Source organism: Chiloscyllium plagiosum, unplaced genomic scaffold (genome assembly GCF_037043375.1).
Source record: "Chiloscyllium plagiosum isolate Xiang-an unplaced genomic scaffold, Cpla_swu_hap1 HiC_scaffold_45, whole genome shotgun sequence".
In the NCBI taxonomy this organism is placed as follows: domain Eukaryota; kingdom Metazoa; phylum Chordata; class Chondrichthyes; order Orectolobiformes; family Hemiscylliidae; genus Chiloscyllium; species Chiloscyllium plagiosum.
This window is the reverse complement of record NW_028270183.1, coordinates 82,510,007-82,531,770: the sequence shown is the minus strand read 5'-3', so window position 1 is coordinate 82,531,770 and position 21,764 is coordinate 82,510,007.

The window sequence follows — 21,764 nt, the reverse complement described above, 5'->3', positions numbered from 1 at the left end:
GTCGGACAGTCTCTTACTAAACAGCAGTGAACTGCTAAACTCACATTATAAATAGGCATTGTTAATCACAGTCCTCATTAAACCAGAGGATTATAAGTTGGAACTCTTCAGAGCTGCTTCAATTGTTTTATAAAGCGAAATGTCCAGTTTCCTATGGAATCCTGTCTTTTTGCTTTCCCGCGGTCCATTGTTACCAGGTTTGCTCACACGGTGCACACTGCCATTCGAGATAAACAGTCCTTATACATGCCTGGGTGAATAACCGCCCCAGGACCCCAGTGATCTCAGACCCTGCCCAGTTGTCATGCCTCCAGTGTGGATTGATTCTTTCACTGCACGAAATGGTGTCCATAATCACAGCCTCGTCCACTCCACTTCTTCTCCCTCTAGCGCCATCTCTTTGGCCATATCTTTGCCGATATACCTTTTCATTTCTACACTAATGGGCAAGTGGCACTGCACATCATCCTAAGATCACCCCATTTGAGATCACAATGTTGAGCTTGCTTCCCAACATGCTGCTGTCTGCCCCTATGTTCTCACCTCTATTTTGCACACATAGTGTTGGTGCCAATGTGCCCGACGACTATTGGATATTCGCCCTTCGCTCACCCCTCATTCTGTCAGAATATCATGTAACCACTCTGAGAGATCCTTTCACCAAACAACGAGAAAACCGCACATCCTTTTGCACTGTGGGATAGGAGAGTTATGAAACTCCTTCTCCTCCCCTTATAATTGGTTCACGACTGTATTTCCCACACATTTTTCCATTTCTCCGTGGAGTGGAGCCAAGAGGTGTCAAGCCAATGTCTGTTATAACCGCCTTCATCCCGAAGGCCCACTCGTCACCCAAAAATATAAGTGGGTTCTCTGTTTCTCTGGTGAATGTCCATAGTGGGATAGTGTTCCTGCCGAGTCCCCTCACTCTGTCAAAAGGACAACTATCTCCCTTTCTACCCTTGAATTCCTATCCTTCTGTGTGTCCCCATAGCCTCATCCCCAAAGCCCAAGCAGGAGCAAGCAGGAGCTGAGGAGAGTCCGAGAAATGCTTGTGAAAGAGGCCACGTATACGAGTGGAATAAATTTGCAGCACATAGCTGAGGGACCTGCAGTGATGCAACCCTCATTTAATCATGACTGGAAGAAATAACAACAAACTAACACACAAAATTATAATATTCATTATTAAAGATACGACAGTTTGGACAATGGCAAAGATCGCGAGCAGAGCTATGGATGATCATGGATTCACATGCACTGTAGCTGAAAATATAACACAGTAATGGGGTCAGAGAAACACTTCAGTTTTCGTGCCTTCCACTTTTCTGTAAAATGAGATGATAAATAAATGTGTTGAGAGACATTCAGAAGAAACATATACATCTCTTCGTTTGAGTTCCAACCATCCATATGTTAAAGACCTTTCCAAAATCCAGCACTGTCAGTTCAGGATGGGAATTTCCCAAATGGTTTGAGGAGTCAGGTATATTAATGATAAGGTTATGTTGGCGAGAGGGTTTAAGAGATGTGATAGATGCATGCAATTTAAGATGTCTTTTCAAGAGCCAATTTTATTTTCCAAAGATCATTTGGAAGCAGAAGCTTGAAATGCAGGAAAAAGAAAATTAGGAATGAATATAATCAACTCTCTATAACAATTAGATTCAATGGCTGGGTAACTATCCAGCATTCCACGCCTTGACACTTTACTCATTACAGGAGAGGGAGGGACATTCGCATGCTGGCTTCACCTCCGTGGTCAATGGGAGAGATGCACTTTTCCAGACGTTAAGGCTGTAGAGCCTGGAGAGAGGGATTCAGGCTTCTAGCGAAAATCGAGCACCTTGAAAAATAAATAGTGGGTAAATGCTTTGCAGTTCCAAGGTAAACACTGCCATTCTGGCTTTGGTTCTGGACGCATGGGTGGGCGGAACGGTGACGTCCTCGTACGGGTTTGTAACTGAGGGTGATTCATGCAAATATTGAAAATCTGAGATTAAAACAAAAAGGGATGGAGGACGTCAGCGGGTCTGGCAGTACACATGGACAGAGAAACATAGTTAACAATTCCAGTCTTGTGTGCCTTTTCTTCAGAATCCATTTCCTTGGTGGTGCGCTATCCTGGCTGATAGCCATTTTAGCTGCATAACACACAGGTGCATTTGTCAAAAAACACCACAGTCTGCTTTGACTTTTCTGCAGGTGACATTTTTAATCAAGCTGTTCAGACGTGTTGCGAAGCCGGTGGTGCTTGAGAATCCAGACCTTCTTTGTCAGAGTGGAGTTACAAAGGGTCGAGAGTGTGGTGCTGGAAAAGCAGAACGGGTCATGCAGCATTCGAACAGCAGGAGAGTCGACTTTTCCGGCATCAGAACTTCATAAGCAATAAGGGATCATGGCCGAAACGTCATTCTCCGGCTCCTCGGATGCTGCCTGACATCTCACGCTTTTCCAGAAACAACCTCTCTACTCTGATTTCCAACATAAGCAGTCCACACTTTCCCATTGGCGTTCCTTTGGGTCAGGGTCTTGGCCCAACCATCTTCACCTGCTTTGTCAATGACTTTCCCTTCACCGTGGGCGGCACGGTGGCACAGTGGGCGGCACAGTGGCACAGTGGTTAGCACTGCTAACTCACAGCGTCAGAGACCCGGGTGAATTCCCGCCTCAGGCAACTGACTGTGTGGCGTTTGCACATTCTCCCCGTGTCTGCGTGGATTTCCTCCAGGTGCTCTGGTTTCCTCCCACAGTGCAAAAATGTGCAGGTTAGGTGAATTGCCAGTAGTGTTAGTTTAAGGGGTAAATGTAGGGACATGGGTCTGGGCGGGTTGCGCTTCGGTGGGTCGGTGTGGACTTGTTGGGCCAAAAGGCCTGTTTCCACACTGTAAGTAATGTAATGTAAAAAAGGTGGGAATGTTGGTTGACGGTTTGACAACATTCAACATCATTTTCAACTGCTCAGATACTGAAGTCGCGCATGTGCATATGTTCAGGTTGTATGTTTGCTCGCTGAGCTAGTAGATGTGTTCTAATTGAGAACAACTTTTCAGCCAGAATCTCAACATGCGCTAAAAAATACTTCCCAAAAATCGTATGTCAATTTGTAACAACACCTAGATATCATACAAAATTTGCACAAGTGGCAAATAACAGTCATATCACATATATGCCTTGCAATGACCATCTTCATCAAGATACAATTTGAGTTTCCCGTTTTGACATTCAACACCAAATTTATTCATGAATCCTCCATGAACAACATTCTGGGGTGTACTATTGAACAGAAACCTTCCAGATAGATTCAATACATCCTGTCACTGTCCTGTCTGCCGCTGACCCCCTCTCAGACATGTGGCTCCGATTCCCAACCCCCTGCAAAACTCGTTTAAAACCATCCGAATCGCACGAGCAAATCTCCCACCCATGACATTTGTACCCCTACAGTTCAGGTGCAACCCGTCCTTCATGTACAGGTCCCACCTTCCCCAGAAGGCATCCCAATGGTCGAGGTATCTGAAGCCGTCCTTCCTGCACCAGCCTCGCAGCCACGTGTTAAGTTCCATTCGCTGACTGTTCCTCATCTCACTATCTCGTTGCACCGGTAGCAAACCTGAGAACACTACTCTACTCGTCCTGCTCTTCAGCTTGCAACCTAACTCTCTCCAGTCACTTTTGAGATACTCAATCACTTTCCTGTCTATAATTGGTGCCAATATGTTTTATGATTTCTGGATGCTCACTCTCCAACTTCAGAATCTTGCAAATTCGTTGGGCGATATCCCGGACCGTGGCACCTGCGATGCAACATACCTTCCAGGAGTCGCTTTCCTGACCACAATATCCCCTGTCCATCCACCAAAATATTGAATCCCATACCACTAGCGATTTTAAATTCCCCCGCTTCCCTTCTGAGCCACGGAGCTAGAGACCTGACAACTATGGCTTTCCCCTAGTAGGCTGTCCCCACCAACAGTATCCAAAACGATATACTTATTGCTGAGGGGATTGACCACAGGGAATCCCTGCTCTGACCGTCGGTTCCTTTTACTCTCCCGGACAGTTACCCAACTGTCCTTATCCTGTGTCTGGGGAGTGACCACCTCCTTGTACATCTTCTCAATTTCCCCTCAGCCTCCCGGATGATTCGTAGTTCATTCAGCTCCAGCTCCAGTTCCCTGATTTGATTTTCAAGGAGCTGAAGATGGCTGCACTTCCCGCAGATGTAGTCGACAGGAACATGTGAAGTGTCTCTCACCTGCCAGGAGGAACATGCAACTGCACTGACATCCATATCCCGCTCGTCTGAAATTCCGCACAGATCTAAACAAAGGAAGAGAAGAGGGAAAAAATCAGAAACCTGAAAACTTACCTAGTTTACAGAATCTGAGGAAGGTTAGAAGAGGTAGGTAGGAGGGCGGCTTGATGGTGAATGACCTCGGGTTTAGATGTCACACACTTAAAAACTCCCCAAACGTCCTTCGCTTCTCCCTCGCACCTCTCAGCAAATAGAGGCATGGGCGCCTGATCGAAGGTTTTTAAAACGTTAGATTCACCTTCCCAGAAGGCCTTTGCTCCTCCCTTGCAAGTCTCGGCAAATGGAGGCCCCGTCGTCTGATCTAAGGTTTTTAAACCATTAGAGTCACCTTCCCAAAATTCCTTCACTCCTCCCTTGCAACTCACGGCAAATGGAGGCCCCGACGCCTGAAGTAAGGTTTTTCAACCTTTAGACTCACCTTCGCAGAAGTCTTTCACTCCTCCCTCGCACCTCTCCGCAAATGGAGGCCCCTACGCCTGAACTAAGGTTTTTAAAAGTTCAGACTCATCGTCCCAGCAGTCCTTCGCTCCTGCCTCACACCTCTGTTCAAATGGAGGCCCCGACGCCTGATCTAAGGATTTTTAACTGTTAAATTCACCTTCCCAGAAGTCTTTCGCTCCTCCCTCGCACCTCTCGGCAAATACCGAGATTGAAAGAATTGAAGTTGAGTGAGTCAAATCAAGCATGAATATACTAATCCAAGATCCAACGGAGTCACTAAATTCAGCAGGCCATGAAGGCTATATATTTATCTGGTATGTCTGTGGGAAAAGATTTCAAATGGCAGTGTGATTGTAAAACGCCAACACACACACACACATATGCAAACACAGATACACACATGCAAACATACACACACACTCACGCACAGACACTCTGCATTGTGAGTGTTCCAGTGCAACGACTGCAGAAAATATTTCACAAAATCCAATTAACATTCTTTAAAAAATCTGAAGAGAAGCCATATCTTTGTTGTGTTTGAAGGCAAGGAATCAACAGATCATTGGATTTGGATATATATAAGGAGATGAGCAACATGGAGATTTCTGAATTTTGGGAAGGATTACAGCTGCTCAGAGCAGCTGGAAGCTCAGTGACACAGACATTCTAAAGATAGACTGTTGACGTGCTCCATGTGTGGAAAGGGATTTACTCTGTCATTCAGCCACGTGTGACAGCTGTGGGTTTAAACTGACAAGAGACCTTTCCTCTGGTTGTGGGGAAAAATCTTTAAGATTTTCTCAGATCTGAAATTCAGAGGTCTGAAGTCAACATCAAGTTATTCCCATGGGCGAGAACTCGTTCAGCTGATCCATGAGTGGGCAGGTTTTCACTAGGGGATCCAGCCTAATGTCGCACATATGTCTTCGCCACTGGGAGAGAAGCTTTTCCGCTCCGTTTGGGCAGAGATAACCTCCACAATCCATTCTAATGTCAACCAGTCGAGTTGAAACTAGAGCGTGTACATCCTTCTGTTTTGTGCTTGAGAAGAGGTGTATTAAATCAGTAAAGATTCAGATGCACAAACTTGAGAAACACTGGATGGAGACCATACGCCTCAACTGAGTGTTGGAAGCGATTCACGTGGTCATCTGTACTCAGTGAGCACAGATTATTCACATTCGTGACAAACACTTGCCCCTTGTGTGGAAAGGGATTCACTTGGTTCTCCAGTCTCAGCAGATATGGGCTTGTTCATACCATTGCGCGAAAAAGTAAATGCTCTGATTGTGAGAAGAGCTTCAGGCATAACAATGCTTTGGTGAAACGACAGTAAACGCTTTCTGGGTAGAGGTCGTTCACCTACACTATGTGTAGCAATGGATTCAATAATTCACCCGCACATGTGATGCACCAGATTGGTTCAGCTCAGTTGGCTGGGTTGCTTGTTTGTTAAGTAGTGTGACGCTGACAACATGGGTTCCGTTCCCATCAATGGGTTGAGAATACCATAAGCAACTGTCCTTCTCAACCTCTTCCGTTGCCTGAGGTCTAGGAGCCCACTGGTTCAATCACCACCAGTCACTTGTCTGTCTAATGAAGAGAATAGATCCTATGGTCTGCATATCGACGGTGGCACCCGCATTCCAGTGAGGTCAAATGTGATTGTATCCTACTGTTATTGCATCCAGAAATGAACTGTGTTCATTCTTTCAGCAGGCGTTTACTTCATTGGATGTGAATAGCTTCTTTAATTGAACTGGGTTTTAATTGCTCAAGTATCAATCACATCAAATATACAGTTTTCCGCAATTTCTCTCCGATGAGAGGAGACTGGTGATATGCATTTGCACTCTGTTCTTGGGCATGTTCTTCGTTATTCAAGCTTGATGTGTATTAAAAATTTATTTGATGCATTCAGAATTACGGACTGTGTTTCACTGCAATGGAAGTCCTTGAGAAGTGTAATCACTGCGTGAGGAGATGCAGTAGTTAAATTGTGTCGATACACAGTGGGAAGTCAGTCCCACAGTGAGAGCACGTGAATGGTTTCTCATCAATGTGAACACGTTGATGGGAGTTCTGTTCCTGGGAACATATAAAACACTTCCCATACTCTGGACATTTAAACGGTTTCTTTTCACTTGTAACCCATTGGTGAATGGAAGATTTAAGTGCATCCTTTCCCAAAAATGGAATATATAAATGCCCCCTTGCAAAGTTAATTCGCTGATCTCTCAGGAAGTGTGTTAATGGAGTGAATCCTTCCCCGCATTCAGCGCAGGTGAATGGCCTTTCACCAGTGTGAACTCGCTTGTAATTCAGCAGGTTGTTGAAATCAAGTAATTTCTTCCCGCGTACAACAGACAAATGGTCTCTTCTCTGTGTGAAACTGCTGGTGTCTCAGCTGACCAAATGCTCGAGTGCATCCTTTCCCACACGAAGAGCAGGTGTACGGTCTCTCTTCAGTGAATTCCCAGATGAAAAGTGAGATCAGATGACGGGCTGACCCCATTTCCACTGTGAGAATACTTGATTTATTTCTCATCAGCATGAACACATTGGTGATACCTCAGTTTTGGAGAACTTTTTTTGAAAGCATTTCCCACAGTCTGAACAATTAAACAGTCTCTCCTCAGTGTGAATGCATTAGTGCAGCAGCAGGTTAGATAACTGCACAAATCGCTTCCCACACTCAGAACAGGTGAAATGCTTTTCCCCAGTGAGGCCGGATGAATTGTCATGGTAGGTGAATAATTGAATACTTTCCACAGTCAGCACATTTCCAAAGGTTCTCTCCAGCGTCCCTCCATTTATATCCTGGCAGTCCCGATGATTGGATGAAGCCCCGCTCATAGACAGCACACGTAAATGGTTTCACTCGACTGGCAATGTTGTTTTCTCCTTCATTTTCAAAGGCCGACGTGTTCAGGCTAATTTAAACTGAACAACCCCATCAGACACCGATGTGATGTGTCGTTTCAGTTTCCAATGAAAATCCTCATCTTTAATAATTCTGAAATTAAAACAGAAATAGCTTACTAAGAGCTAGCTTTTAAAAAAAAACATCAAAGCATTTAATTATCATTCTTCTTTCGGATGTGTATATTCAAGACCGGGTCAGCATGTATTGCTCATTTGACTGGACAAGGTGATGATAAGCAGCCTTCTGGAACCCTTGTTGTCCATGGGCTATCAGTCCATCCACATTGTAAGGGAAGGAAATCCAGAATGTTGACGAAGTGATAGGGGAGGAATGGCAAAATATTTCCAGGTCAGTATGGTAACTGTTTTTTTCGGGTTGTCCTACCCACCTGTCGTCCTTTACCTTTGAGGTGGACGTGATTGTGAACGTGAAAGGTACTGTTTAATGAGGCGTGGTGAATTTCTGCACTTAATCTTGTGGATGGTATAACCTGCATGTCTGAGTGTTTGGCGATGGAGGAAGTGGATCTGTGTCGATGTTGTTTCATTCATGCGGTGCTGATCAATTTGGCTGTTCTGTTCTGGATGCATTATTGTTAGAACAGCACTGAGCAATCCTCAAGGAGCTTCTGACTGAAATGTATCTTCCGACTTGGATGCTGTCTTATCTGCTGTAATTCTCCTGCAACATGCTTTTCAATACTGCACTTATTCAGGCAAGTAAGGAGTATTCAGTTATGTTTCTTATTTCTGGCTTGTAAAGGAATAAACGACAGGTGGGGAAATAACCCAAAGAAGGAGAAGAACAGTTGGACAATGGAGTGGATAACGATCTGGCTTGGAGAGTGAATATCGGTTAATGAAGACTTTTAGTTGCTATTCGTAGGTGGTGTGTAATGGCAGGCAATCTGATAGATAGGCTTCAAGGAATAAAGAATCGCATTACTTGCTGAAGAAGTCCCGGATTCTGATTGATCTTGTGGCCACAAAAGACTGGTTCAATTAATTTCTCATAGAGACTGGGACTTTCACAGCAAGAAGAGAGGCCTTTTGGCCCTTCTTGCCAATGTCAGGCATCAAGCGCCTATCCACTGTCATCCCATTTTCCAGAACTTGTTCTGTAGCTTTATGCGCTGTGGTGCTTCAAGTGATCATCGATTGCTTTTTGAAATTCCACCAGCTCCAGCGAAATGCAATCACCACACACATATTCCTCTCACCTCCCTTCTCTTCCTTCCGGATGTAACCTTCCATCTGGGACACACTGGTGCATTCTGCCTTCACTCCCAACACCGCCCCAATTGGCAATGTGGAATCTTCCCCTGCAATTGCTGAAGATGTTAAACATGCAGTCATGAAATATCAGAAATAGGAGCAGGTGTAAGCCCTCAAGCCCTTAGAGCCTGCTCCGCCATTCAATACGTTCATTGCTGATCATTTCGTGCGCTCAGATCCATTTACCCGTCCTCTCACTGTATCCCTTACTTCCTTTCTGGTTCAAAAATAAGATCATGGTCTTAAAAACGTTTACTGAAGTGGTGTCAAGTACTTCACTGGGCAAAGAATTCTCATTTTGAAAGTGAAGACTACACATGTTGCAGATTAAAGGTAAGAGTGTGATGCTGCAAATCACGTAGCAGGTAAGACAGCATCTGATGAGCAGGAAAATTGACCTTTCATGCAAAAACCCTTCATCAGGAATCGAGGATTCCAAAGAGTAACAATCATTTGGTTAAAAAGTTCCTTATCCATTCTGTGCTGAATGTGCTCCGTCTAATCTTGAGGCTGTGCCCTCTTTTCCAAATTTCACCCGCCAGTGGAACCATCCTTTCTACTTCTTTCTTACATAGTCCCTTCGAAATTATACATATTTCTATAAGGTCTCTCCTAATTCTACTGAATTCCAATGAGTATAATTCCAATCTACTCAGTCTCTCCTCATAACCCTATCCCCTCAACTCCGGCATTATCCCAGTCTACCCCATCTGTACCCCTTCCAGTGCCAGTCCATCCTTTCTCAAGTAATGAGACCAAACCTGCTCACAGTACTCTAGGAATGTCCTCACCAGCACCCTGTACAGCGGCAACATAACCTCTCTTCTTTTAACCTCACCCCCTTTCGTAATGAAAGACAACATTCCATTTGCCTACCTAATTACTTGCTGTACCTGCAGACCCGACCTTTGTGATTCATGCACAAGGACACCCACGTCCCCCTGTATAGCAGCATGCTTCAACATTTTAGTCGACAAGTAATAACCCTTTCTCCTGTAACCTCTAACAAAATGGATGACTTCACATTTCATCTGCCGAACCTTTGCTCACTTAGTCAATGTAACTATTTTCCTCTACAAAGTTTCACATTCCTCTGCACACTGTCCTCTGCCATTCATTTTCGTGTCATCTGTAAATTTGGACGTGCTACACATTGTTCCCAACTACAAATTATCTATATAAATTCTAAATAATTTCAGTTCCAAAACCCATCACTGAGTCACACCACTACTCACTAGTTGCCAACCAGAATAGTACACATTTATCGCCACTTTTTGCTTCCTGTTAGTTAACCATTCCTCTGTCCATGCTTATACTCGACCACTAACACCATGCATCCTTACCTTATGCATCAGCCTCTTGTGCGCATCTCGTCGAAGGTTTAGATTTTTTTAGATTACATTACAGTGTGGAAACAGGCCCTTCGGCCCAACAAGTCCACACCGACCCGCCGAAGCGAAACCCACCCATACCCCTACATTTACCCCTTACCTAACACTACGGGCAATTTAGCATGGCCAATTCACCTGACCCTGCACATCTTTTGGACTGTGGGAGGAAACCGGAGCACCCGGAGGAAACCACGCAGACACGGGGAGAACGTGCAAACTCCACACATTCAGTCGCCTGAGGCGGGAATTGAACCCGGGTCTCAGGCGCTGTGAGGCAGCAGTGCTAACCACTGTGCCACCGTGCCGTCTTTTGGAAATCCAGGTACACCATATTCACTGAGTCCCCGTTGTCCACCATACTAGTCATGTCTTCATAGAATACCAATATATTTGTAAATCATGACCTGCCCTACATGAATCCGTGCTGTGTCTGTTCAATCTCTATCGCAGTGACCTCTTATTCCTTCCTTGATAGTAGACTCAAGCACCTTCTCTCCTACAGAAGTTTAGTGAGCGGGTCTATAAGCCCTTCTCTTGTCTTCCTTCCTTTTTTTTTAAACAGTGGCATCAGATTTTCTGTTTTCCAATCTGCTCGAATTGCCCCAGAGTCCAGCGAATTTGCAAGATTACCGCCAGTACACCTGTAATTTCCCCCGCCAAATATTTTAGCACCTTGGGATGCATTCCATCAGGGGTAGGAGACTGTATCCTTAGCTGTATTAGTTTACCCAACACTAGCTTTTACGAAATAAGGATTGTTTCCAGGTCCTCACCGACATCCATCTCTTTTCAATTACTGGCATGTATTCGTGTCTTCCACAGTGAAGAACAATACAAAGTAACTGTACAATGCCTCAGCCATTTCATCACATCCCATAACTAAACGCCTAAAGGACAAATGTTCACTTTAACCACTCTTTTTCTTTTTTTTGTCCAAACTTCAGCTAAACGTCCCTATAATCTGTGCGAGTTTTTTTTATCATGTTCTTTCTTACGGTTATTTTCATCACTGTTGTGGCATTTTGTTGACCAAGAAAGCTTTCCGAATCTTCCAGTTTCATGCTGATTTTAACCACTTTGTATGCCTTCTCCTTGAATTTGATGGTCTCCCTTATTTTTTGAGACAACCGTGCCAGATTACACCTTTTCTTATTGTCCTTCCTTTACATTGGAATATACTTTTGCTCATCATTTTGAAAAATATAATTGAAAGTTCTGCTCATCAGCTGACCCACCTTCTTTTTTCTTTTGAGTCTACTTAATCCAGGCTCTCCTCGTTCTATTGGAGAGCCCCTAGTACAGACACAGGAATCTGGCATTGGTTTTTAACTTCACACTCTCCATCTGCATTATCAATACAACCATACTGTGATCACTCATTCCAAGCAGATCCTTAACGATTAGGTATTTGATTATTCCTGTCTCACTATAGAGGACCAGATCGACAATAGCTTGCCACCTCGCCGTTTCATTGACATATTGTTCAGGAAAACCATCACGATTAAATCCAACAACGTCCTCCTCAAGGCAACACAGTCTGAGCTAGTTCGACCAATCTACATGTCGATTAAAATCCCCAAATTTAATACCCGGCCCATTTTGACCAGCATTACTTATTTCTTTGTGTATTCACCTCCCCAATGTAATCGTTTATTTGGTGATCTACAGACTACGCCTATCAGTGAAAGTTTCTTCTTAGAATTTATAATTTCCAACAAAATGGATTCAAACTCATTCTCTATAGAACCTATACCATCTCACAGTACCACGTTGGAGTTGTCCTTGAATATCAGACTCTCCTGTCTGTCTTTCCAAAAAGTTCGAAAACCCCGGATATTTAACTCCCAGTCATGACCACCCCGTAACCATGTCTCCGTAATGGCTACTAAAACTTATTAATTCATAATGATTTGTATCATTAACTCGTCAACCTTGTTCCAATTGCTACAATCATTTGGTAAACTGTCTTCATGATAGCTTTCTTAGCTTCATGATTTCCAACACCTCTCATAACATCTCTTGAATAATCCTTCCTTTTAACATCTTGTTTCTCCTCAACTGTCCATTCACGTCCTCCCTCCTCAGTATCCAAGGGCCCAAACACATCTTCCAGGTGAAGAAGCACTTTGCCTGCACTTCGCACAAAACTGTCTCCTACATTCACTTCTCGCTATGTTGTCTCCACTATCTTGTGAAATGAAGTGTGGATTGAGTGACTGCTTTTCAGAAAATCCAAGTTCCATCTTCAAGAAAGACCCTAAACTATCACTTCCCCGCCTCATTAGCGGACCAGCCCGTTCCTTGGACAACATCTCTGTCTCAGGCTTACTGCAGTGTTCCGGAGAAGCTCAGTACATGCGTGAAGAACAACATCTCATTTTCCATTTGCAGCCCTCCAAACTCCATCAATTTCAATACCTTTAGGTCCTGAACTCATCCATCTTCTTGCCCTCCACCTCACACATCACTCCTTGCCATCACATATGCAGCCATTACACACTATCTATGTTTAGTCACTAACAGTCTCCATAAAAAGCTACTCACCTTCTCAGCTTGATCATTATCCATTAGTTTACCCAATTCTTCTTCTCTCTCTTTGAGTTCTACACTAACTTACCGTTTACTTCTTACCCCAACCGCACCACCCTATCTTTGCAGATAGGTCAACATTTCTTAGGATACCATCAGTTCTGAGGAAGAGTCACTGGACCGGAAATGCTAACTCTTATTTCTCTTCTCAGATGCTGCCAAACCTGCTTAGCTGTTCCAGCACCTTCTGCTTTTCAACCTGTTCTTTGGCGCAGATCTCTGTCTCAGGCCATCTGACACTGTGAATGATGAGGAACAAAGGTCGTGCGTGTGCCCTTTTGTTAGCCTGAGATCGTCCGTGCTCAATGATCCTCTGTACTGAAGACAGTACTCTGTTCCTTTAGAAAACATCTCTTGTTGATTCTTCCTATTGCAATGTGAGCCATAGGCATCAACCTCTTAGGTCTATTAATACAGCATTCATTTGTATGGGATTTGTCATGCAGTTCTATTTTGAATGCGATCAACAACAGAAAGAGAGAGAGAAAAAAATAACTCATGCCAAATCTGAACTGACAAGAGTTTCTGCAGAAGGTGGAACTCAGTGACATATTTTTCAGATAGATAACACTAAAACCCTTTCTCACTGTGACAATGTGCCATTGGTTATCAAAGCGAAAGGATTTATAGGCGCAAAGACTGAAACAGTTTTTTTCCACTTATAATATCTGAATGGTCTCCCTCCAGTGTGATAGTACAGTTGTGTCAGTAAATGGGATAACTGAGTGAATCACCTTACATATGCAGCCGGGGAACAGTCCTTGTGTGGTAATATATGGGTACAGAATGCAGAGACGGGGGACTGAGAGTTTTCTGAGCCGTTTCACATCGCAACTAAGACGGTATTGGAGGTTTTGACAGGCTACAATTGGGCAAATGCGAGATGGGAATGGGGTTGTGTCTCAAGTTGTTTTGTGAGACTATAGAGGAAATTACATGTGTTCTGACCAATGTTTTGCATTCCTTTTTGGACTCCTGGAGGTGGTTAGAGGATTTCTGGACTACTAACGTGGTTCCAGTCTTCAATAAGGCTGGCGAAGATAATGCAGTAAATTACAGAGCAGTAAGTCGAACATCACATGTAGGGAAACTTTTGCAGAAGCCTCTTAACGAGAGAATTAATTGCAACTTCTCCAGAGAAAGTTTGACCAGCGAGAGTCAGCATGGTTTTGTCAGAGGAATTCATGCCTGACAGATCAGGTTAATTTTTGTTTTAGGAGGTGATGAGATGTGTAAACGAGGATAGTGAAATTGATTTAGTTTATGAGGATTTTAGAAAGCCTTTGACAAGTTCCCACAACGGAGACTGTTAACAGGGTTATTAGAAAGGGATACAGCGTCACGTGGTAAGGTGGATCCAAACTTATTTGAGTGGTTGGAGACAAAGGAAGGTGCTGTTTCTGAGACGTGGAACTGGTATTCAGTGGTGTACCACAAGCTTCAATGTTGTGTCCCTTAATGTTTGTGATTGCACATAAACAATGCTGAAATAATGTTGGGGAACTGATAAGACATTTTGAGAAGGATATGAAGATTGGCAAAGTGGTAAACAGTGAGGAAGAAGGTCTTAGGTTCCCGGAGTTCAGAGGTGAATTTGTCAAATGGGCGGATAGGGGGAGCTGGAAATAACAATAAAAACATCAGGCGATGCATTTTGTCAGTAACACGTCATGGGAGTACTCAAAGAACGGTAGGGCACTGGGAAAGCCAAAGGAACAGAGTGACCTTGCATGTGGGTCCACAGATTTGTGAAGGCAGCAGAAAAAAGTAGTTAAGAAGACAAGCACGACTTTATAAGTCATGACAAAGATTATGGGAGCAGGAAAATAGGTGTCACATGTAGAAAAGTTCGTGAAGAAAGCATATGGCACGCTTGCCTTCATGAGTCAGAACATTGATTATTGAAGTTCACGTCATGTTCTGGTTGTACAGAACATTAGTGGAGCCACATTTAGAATACTGCTGACAATTTTGATCACCTTCAACAGGAAATATATTCTAAAACTTGAAAGAGTGCAGAAAGGATTTACAAGGATGTTACAGTGTCGAGAGGGCTTGAGTTGTCAGGAGTGAGTGTTTGAGCAGGGGCTTTTCCCAACAGTGTACCAGGATGGTGTGTAAACTCCTAGACGTTTATAAAATCATGATTGGGGTTGGATCGGTGACTGGCCTAGGCCTTGTTTTTACCCAGGATGGTGGAATTCAAAACGAGAGGGCACAAGTTTAACGCGTTTCACACGGACACACTAAACAACGGACAAAGTGTGATAGAGAGATATTTGGATTTCCAAAAGACATCATCTCAGCTTAGTCTTCGATTTAAAAAAAAATGGGCATGTATTTGGGAAAATAGTTTGAAAGGTAAACCGTGAAGAGAACGTTAGGGATATAAAAAATGAGTGATGTCGAGATGAGGAAGCTTGTGAGCAAAATATTGACCAATGCAGTATGAATTGGAGAATTTGATGTTCGCAGGAACATTCAATAAATTAGATATTACAGGACCCTGAAATACAGAGGGACCTGGCTGTCCTGTTTTGTGAATCACATTAACATGGTCTGCCGGGGGAGCAACTGATTAGGAACGCAATAAGTCTTTTAATTCATTTGTTCAGCAATGACTGGGCCAATATTTATTTCCCCACTCCTATCAGCACTTGAGACGGTGAGAGCCTAATCGAAACACTGCATTGCATAATGTCTTTTTTTGGAGAAACGAAGTGTTGTAGTTATCAAATTGCAGCTTTTTCTTTTCCTGTTCACAGTTTAATATTCAAATATTCAGTTGATCTCAGAGAATGCAGAGTTTCTCCAGCAATTATGCTTGTGTTTTAGATTTCCTGCATCCACAGTTTATCTTTATTTAGTAATTTGAATGATCTGAGTTTTATGACGAATGGAATGTTGCAAGCTGTCAAAAATGTGACAGAAAATTCAAACTGAATGCTGGCAAGTTCATCATCAATTTTCCGAAGCAGATCAGCTGAGGTGGGAACAGAGTCAAAAAGTGTGGTGCTGATCAAGCAGCATCCGGGGAGCAGGAAATTCGATGTTTCGCGTACAAGATGTTCATCAGGAATGCTTGAATCGTCGATTCCCCGCTCCTCAGATGTTACCTGACAGGCTGTGATTTCCAAGTGCTACACATATTGACTTTGACCTCCAGCATCTAGTTATCACTTTCTGCTGAGGTGCGGTACAGTCAGGTACTGTTCCTAAGATGTAATAACGTGGTCGTGATGACAGAGTGAATTTGTAGTTGAAAACGCATCTGTTAATCAATACTATTCTCCCGCTCCCACTCTGCCAAGGACAGGCTGTTTCGATGGAGCTTGTTGTTACAGCCAGTCAATTTAACAGTTGTGCATTTGGCAGGTTTCGAAAACGTGAATTCCCAACACGTTGTCTAGACTCGAATACAATACTGTGACGTTCGGTCTTGGGTCTGCCACGGCATAAATTTGAAAGTAGATTTGCTTGTTTGCATGTGCATAGTCGGTGTAGTGTATATTTGTGTCTGAGAGTGTAACCAGTTTTATTTTCTGATGGGTTTTAAAAATGAAACGATCAACAGAATATTGATTTTAATTTTTCTTTGATAATGTAAATCTGAACCAAAGACATGAATTGTTGAAGAAACTCAGCAGGCCTGACAGAATCTGTGGAGAAAAACTGAGTTAAAGTTTTAGATCGACAGAAAGCCGTTACTTATACTTTTCTACATTATAATGCTGGGTAAATTATCAGTTTTATCTATTGAATCAGGATTTTTATTAAAATATCTCAATGACAGACAACCGTCACCTTTACAAATTCAAAAGGACTTTATTGACTATAATGCTGTTTCCGTTGCTCTCAGCTGGGGAAAGGCTGTGCTTAAATGATTGCCTTCTTTCTTTTCCTTTCTCTCAGTTTGCAGCAATTTCGAATGGAGAATTGGTCATTACAGTGTCTAACTCAGCATGTGTCTCCATACGTCTCTGTTTGTCTCTGCGCATCCATCTCACCCTCTTCCTGTTACAAATTCTCCGACACTCTGCCTGTCCATACAGCTCTTTACCTATTTCGGCTCTATGAAAAGTCTGACATTTCGAGATAATTTGAGTGTGCAGTTGCTGAGAGGCTTTTTGCCCACTGACTGGAGTGCGTTGAACTGGGCTCACATTCTCTGGATAATGTGTCTGTCACTTCAAACCAGGCAAGGCGACAATTCTTCCTCAAACAATTATGACTGTTTCGAATACAAAATAGAATTCCTCATCCACCAGGAAAAAAAGCAATTACACTACAAATAAAGAAACACAACGATGTATATATTTTTGGTTTAAATGTATGAACGGTGACATCAGAGAATGAGCGTGATCACCTGGTGATATCTCTGCCATTACCACAAAATTCCCCGGCAAATCTGCAGCGTCTCCTGCGTCATCTCGTTATTCCGACCTAACTGGGAATGAAGGAGGGGGAATAAAAGAGGAGGAAAAGCAGAAGCGCTTGTGGAATAATGGAAAGAATCCACAGACATAAGTAATAGTTCGGAATATATAAAAAACATGGCATTTACTGCTGGAACTTAACCTGGATTACGAAATCTTAACAGGGTGGAAGTTCAAGATGCTGAGTTACTTTCGCAAAGACTTGAAACACCAAGCCCAAATATGAACGCAACGAGTAGGCACCACTGGGAGTTGAACCCAGAATCTCCTGTTTATTAGACAAGCGCTTTAACCAACTAAGCCACGGCGCCACAGTAAGACAGCCCTTACTCATCCATATGTGGAGTTGCTTAACCACTTCCTCACAGGACTTGGACATGTGTTTTCGGATCAATGTTGCTCTCAGAGGATTGCAATCGATCCTCGAATTTTCAAATACAAACAGTTTACAGCTGAAAATTCTCTACTGAATAGGCACAGAAAAACATAATCTCTTCTTGCATTCATTTAAAACTGGTATTTTCACCGGGTTAAAGTGACAGGAGAAAGAGGATGTGCTCATTCTATCGGGGCTCATGAACCACGTTAATACACACAGAGGGGACATCACATCAAGAGGAACAAGGTCATTGTGGTGAATTGACTAGGTGTAATGTGTAAGTAAGTCTAAACATTGGGCAGTAAAAGCTTAAGCAATGGCACCGACATTGAGTTTTGCAACCATCTGTTCCGCGCTCACTTCTTGCATTATGCCTCCCAGGCATCATTGTCTATCACTTTATTTCACCTATCTTCGTCCACGTCTCAACTTATTCCAGACGATTGCAGATGTCTGATAGGAACCTTTAATTTTTCGAAACGGATTCCTGGAGTATAGTCAATGGGAAAGGATTCAATGCATATCCAGAATTACCACAGTGATGGAGGGGATAAATTATTTTCCTCAAGCTTTCAACTCCTCAGCACAGACATGATACCGCTTGAGGGGAATTTCCAGGATTTACATTCAGCGACACTGAAGGATCAGCGAGATACATCCAATTCAGAAAGGTGATATGATTGGAGGGGGATGAGTGGTGGTCGTTTCCCGTGTATCTGCTGCCTTTGTCATTATATACGGATGGAAGCAATTACTGACCGATTCTGGCAGGATCTGGGTGTATGCTCTGCATTCAAGCAAGAATTTGTTTTAATTCTAATAATTCACAAAAAAGAGAAATAAATCTTCATTACGTGAGTGGGAATTATATCCAGGTCTGTGCGATGCAAACTCGGACTACTGAACAGGGACCTCCTGTGATGCTGACTGTAAAACTTACAAACTGACTTGTAGACACTCTTCTGTCTGTCGTTGACTCCATTACAAACTTCAGCTGCAAAGTTGCTCACTCCAAGTTTCGAAAAAGTTCATATTATCGCACTGGATTTCAATGTGAAGAAAGAGGAGCTGTGATAATCTGATGTTGTTCAGCAGATGTACTGCAGGAAGGCACAGAATAGGCTGGTGGTCACAGGGCCTCATTTTGACGCGCTGGTCTCCGTGAGCAGGCAGCACAAATAAGGGTGTTGTGACACTCGTCTGATTCCAGATCCCGGGCTAGAAATGACCAGAGTTTTCTCGCTGAACATGTTCCGGGTCTTGAAAGGAAGAGGCCATGACTCAGATTATGAAAGTACATTTCAATTGAGTGGATCATGTAATCGCGTAGTGACTGTGAATACTGCAATGGAAACGTCCAGCAGACATGCAGGCAACACTGAAGGAGGCACGTGAAGACGAATGTGTACAATTTGACAGTGAAAGTCACTGCTTCATAAAGTGTGACGTATTTAATTAAAGCAGTGACGTTAGTTATCTTTACTGGTTCTTCACCTTGATAATCTGGTATCCCCCTGATATAAATGTCTCCATTACATATGGAAAAGATGAGAGGAAGTCGACGGTGGATCGGCTCTGTGGTGTAATGGATAACACGTCTGAATTTGAATCGGTCTATTGTAGTTTTGAGTTCTACTTAGCTCAATTGCAGCATGCTGCTATGTTGAAGTCAGTAATAACTGGTTTTATAAATACATTAAGGGCAAAGAGGAGTCTGCGAAGAGTACTGGGACACCATAAAAATCAATAAGCCCGTCTCTGTTTGGTGCTGCTCGAGATGGGGTAGAAATGAAACCTGTGCTTTGTATGGACGCTTACTGTGGGGAAGGACATAGTACATAGAACATAGAAAAATACAGCGCTGAACAGGCCCTTCGGCCCTCAATGTTGCGCTGACCTTTGAACTAATCTCAGCTCATTCCCTTGCAAAATACTATCATCACCCATGTGCTTCTCCAAGGATTGTTTAAATCTCCATAATCTGGCTGAGTTAACTTCACTGGCAGGCAGAGAATCCCGCGCCCTTACCACTGTCTCAGTAAAGAACCTGCCTCTGACATCTGTCTCAAATCTAACTCATCACAATTTGTAGTTAAGTACTTTTGTACAAGATGACGTCATCATCCTAGGAAAATGACTTTCATGTCTACCCATCTAATCCTCTGATCATCTTGTATGTCTCTATCAAATCCCGTCTGAGCCTTTTTCTTTCCGATGAGAACAGACCCAAGTTTCTCAGCCTTTACTCATTAGGCCTTCCCTCCAGACTAGACATCATGCTGGCTCACTGGTTAGCACTGATGCCTCATAGCGCCAGGGACCCGGTTACAATTCCAGACTCGGGCAACTGTCTGTGTGGCGTTTGCACCTTCTCCCTGTGTCTGCGTGGGTTTGCTCCGGTTTCCTCCCACAGTCCCAAAATATGCAGTTCAGATGAATTGGCAATGCTCAATTGCCCGTATTGCCAGGTGTGTGAGCTGGGGAAAATATAGGAGAATGGGTCTGGGTGGGTTTATGTTGGGAGGGTCGATTTGGACTTGTTGGGCCGAAAGGTCTGTTTCCACACTGTCGGCAATCTAATTTAAATCTCCTCTGCACTTTTTTCCAATGCTTTCACATTCTTCCCGACATACATCCGCACGAGCGTTTTGTATATTTGCAGCATGATATTGTGGCTCCGGAAGTCAATCCCTCTACAAATGAAATCTAACACACCGTATGCCTTCTTAACAGCACTCTCAACCTGGTTGGCAACTTTCAAGTATCTATGCAAATGGACTGCAAGATCCCTCTTCACATCCACACTACCAACAATCTTTCCATTGACCAAATACTCTGCCTTCCTGTTATTCTTCCCAAAGTGCATCACCTCAGATTTAGCTGCATTGAAGTCCATTTGCCAGCTCTCAACCCAATTCGGCAGTCTATCCAAGACGCCCTGCAACCTGTAACATATTTCCAAACTGTCTACTACTCCACCGACTTCAGTGTCATCTGCAAATTGACTCATACATACACCTATGATGTGTCTAAGTTATTTATAAAAATAACAAACAGCAGTGGTACCAGAACAGATTCTTGAGACACACCACGATAACTGGACTCCAGGTTGTATATTTTCCATCAATCACCATTCGCTGCCTTCTTTCATGAAGCCAGTTTCTAATCCAAATGGCTAAATCACCCTCAATCCCATGCCTCTGCATTTTCTCAAACAGCCTATCACATGGAACCTTAACAGAGGATTTAGTGAAATCCATGTATACCACGTCAACTGCTCTACCCTCATCTACATGCTTTGTCACATTATCAAAAAAAAACTCAATGAGGTTTGTGAGACAATACCTGCCCTTGACGAAACTATGTTGACGATCTGAAATCAAATTATTGCTTTCCAGATGATTATACATCTTGCCTTTTATAACCTTTTCCAAAACCTTTCATACATCAGAAATATGGCTCACTGATATATAATTACCTGGGTTATCTCTGCTGTCCTTCTGGAACAAGGGCACAACGTTTACGATCCTCTAGTCCTCTGATACTAAACCTGTAGACAATGAAGACTGAAATATAAAAGCCAAATGCTCTGCTATCTCCTCCCTAGGTTCCCAGAAAATCCTCGGACAAATCCCAACTAGCACAGGGGACTGGTCTACTTTCACTCCTTCTGAAATTGATAACACCTCTTCATAACTAACATCGATCCTTTCTATTCTAATATCGCTTATCTCATTCTACTCCCCGACATTATTCTCCTTTACCTGAGTGGAAAACGATGAGAAATGTTCGTTTAGTACTTCTCCCATCTCCGCAGGGTCCCCACTCAACACCCCACTTCTGTCTTTGACTGGCCCTATTCCTACCCTCGTCATCATTTTAATCCTCACATACCTACAGAAGGCTTTAGGTTTCTCCTTTATTCTATTTGCTGATGACTGCTCGTGTCCTTTCTTTGCTCTTCTGAACATTCTCTTTAAATCCTTCCCAGCTAATCAGTAACACTCCAT